Here is a 2,577-nt window from a genome sequence, read left to right on the forward strand (position 1 = left end):
ATATTATTATTCAATATAATATAAACAACTTTTAAATGTTTTCATTTTCCTTCACAGCCTGAACCAGCCTGCTGTGATTCAAGTCATAAAAGAATCACTTTAATGCAATTTATTTATTATTTATATTTTTGGATGAAAATCTAACCCTGGTTTCCTTTTCTGTCACATGCAAATGGCTGCACATCCTGATGCGACTGCAGCAAGGTAAGCACCACATCAAACCCAGTGGCTGAACTGTGTCGTTTTGTTTCCAGCAGGACCTCTGGCCGCTCGGCTTCCAAACAGTTTACATGATTCAGTTTAGTTTAGTTTTGTTCTGTGGAGCCGTTTTAGAGCAGTTAGAGGATGTGTTTGTGGAGCAGCAGAGTAAATGTCTCTTTGTTGCATCTTTAATCTGTTGTGTACACATCGGCTCTTCACATGTGTGTGTGTGTGTGCGTGTGTGGACGGGTTTTTCCTACAATGTAGGAACAAATTTCCCAAAAAAACAAGCAGCCTCGTGGGGACCAAAGTGCATCCAAATGCAAACTACGGGTGTGGGGTTAGGTTTAGGACCAAGGTTTAGGTTAGTTTTAGGGTCAGGTAGGTACCTGTGAGGTTAATTTTAGGGTAAATGGTCAGGGTTAGGTTATAAAGTCTAAAAAAATGAAGTCAATGGAAGGTCCCCATGGGGTTCAAGAACAAACGTGTGTGTATGTGTGTGTGTACTTGTTTTGCCTACAGAGTGAGAACCATGTTAGGTTTTTAATGAACAAAGAGAGGTCATTTTTGGAAAGTGCAGACCTTTTCCCGGTCCTCACTTTGTTTGAGGCTCTGCTGCTCTTCACTAGTTAGGTTTAGAGGTATGGTGTGAATTAAGTTCTGGTTTAGAGAGACCTTTATTGTCATTGTACAGAGCACAATGAAATTACAGTTCAGAGCACCCATTCAGAAGAAGACAGAACATAACAAACATGGGAGAACAGGTGTCCTGGGTCATGCAACCACAGACCCCTACACAGAACAAGGATCATCTTCATGAAGACATCACGAGGAGGCACTACCCTTAACAGAAAAACTAAAAACAACACAAGGACAGATGAGGAAAAAATCAACATTGTGACACACTGTGGTGTTTGTAAAAAAACAAAAACCTCTGCATAGAGCAGATTTATTAGCCAGAGGAGTAAGTGAGTTTAGGGGTGTGTGTATCTGAAGCCATGAGTGTTGTATGCACTTCTGTAAATATCTGAAGAATGAGTCAGAACAATCAAGTCCCCAAAACCAGCACAGCCACAGTTCAGACTATAGATAACTGTTCATTCTGCGCGGCCCTCAGCTTGCTTCAGGAACCAGATCACAGACGGGTGTGAGAGGGGGGGAGGTGTGAGGCAGAGCCTCAGTCGACGTTACCAACCAGGAAGAATTTAGTCAACAGCTCTCAAGGCCGTTGTAAGGGAGAGCCAAAACTGCAATCAGTTGTTTTGGGAACAGAAAGAGTCAGGCAGACAATAACAACTTTCCATCTGCTTTAATGTCCGCTGGTACCTCTCAGTGTGGCGAATCCAATCAGACAAATAGTGTGGACAAATTCCGCCGAGCTGATCTATCAGCTTCTCCAAGATCAATTCCATCTGGCCAGCAAAGTCCAGGAACCACAGCCGGCCTGCAACCCTCAGAAGAACTGCTTGTAGACCGAGTCCAGCTCACTCAAGGCAAAAGTCTGAGTGCTGATAGAACGGCAATCCTTCATATTGGTCAGGCAGCCAGGAAATGAAAAGCCACCGACACTGTTTTGTAGAACACCAGGAGACCACCAAGCCAATCTGTAGAATCCAGTGATCAGAATCCAAATCTATATCCAGAACAGAGCAGAACAGAGGTCCCACCTTTGACATGTCCTCCCATGGAAAAAAAAAACTTTGTTCCAAAAAATTTATTAAGAGACCAGCTAACCAAATCCATAAAGATAAAAATATCCATAATTTCTGGTTTTGGATGAAAATGTAGAGAAGGCTCCAAGCAGCAAAGCAGGGAAGAAAAGGAAGGGCAGGAGAGAAGGGAAAAGCGTCTTTCTCCTCCGAGAGCGGAACAAAAAAGTTAAGGTTAGGGTTAACTGTAGACCAGTAATGGTTAGTTTTAGGGAAAATGTCTGGGTTAGGCATAAATACAGTTACAAAAATGAATGGAACTCAATACAAAGTCCTCCGTTTGATGAAAATACAAGGATGTGTGTGTGTATGTACTTGTTTTTGTTACCTATTTAGGACCATTTCTGGTATACACACCTATCTTGTCAAGACCAGAAGTCCTAATGGGGACCAAAGACACTTCCTAATATGGTGGAACTCCATTTTTGGGTTGTGGGTTTGGTTTAGGACCAAGGTGTGAATTGAGTTTAGGTTAGTTTTAGGGTCAGGTGAGTTACCTGTGAGGTCAGTCTTAGGGTTGGCGATCAGGGTTAGGCTGTAGAAATTACTGGAAATGAATGGAAGTCAATGAACGGTCGTAATAAGGATGGAAATACAAATGTGTGTGTGTGTGTGTGTGTGTGTGTGTGTGTGTGTGTGTGTGTGTGTGTGTGTGTGTGTGTGTGTG

At 42.6% G+C, this 2,577-nt stretch overlaps 1 protein-coding gene across 1 annotated transcript in view; it reads left to right on the forward strand.

Moving 5' to 3' along the window:
• LOC106523081 (cysteine-rich venom protein) overlaps window positions 1-2,577 on the forward strand; it is a gene marked incomplete in the record, with an annotated part of 9,525 nt that overhangs the window by 1,320 nt on the left and 5,628 nt on the right.

The sequence above is a fragment of the Austrofundulus limnaeus genome, unplaced genomic scaffold (assembly GCF_001266775.1).
Source record: "Austrofundulus limnaeus strain Quisiro unplaced genomic scaffold, Austrofundulus_limnaeus-1.0 Scaffold144, whole genome shotgun sequence".
Classification (NCBI taxonomy): Eukaryota; Metazoa; Chordata; class Actinopteri; order Cyprinodontiformes; family Rivulidae; genus Austrofundulus; species Austrofundulus limnaeus.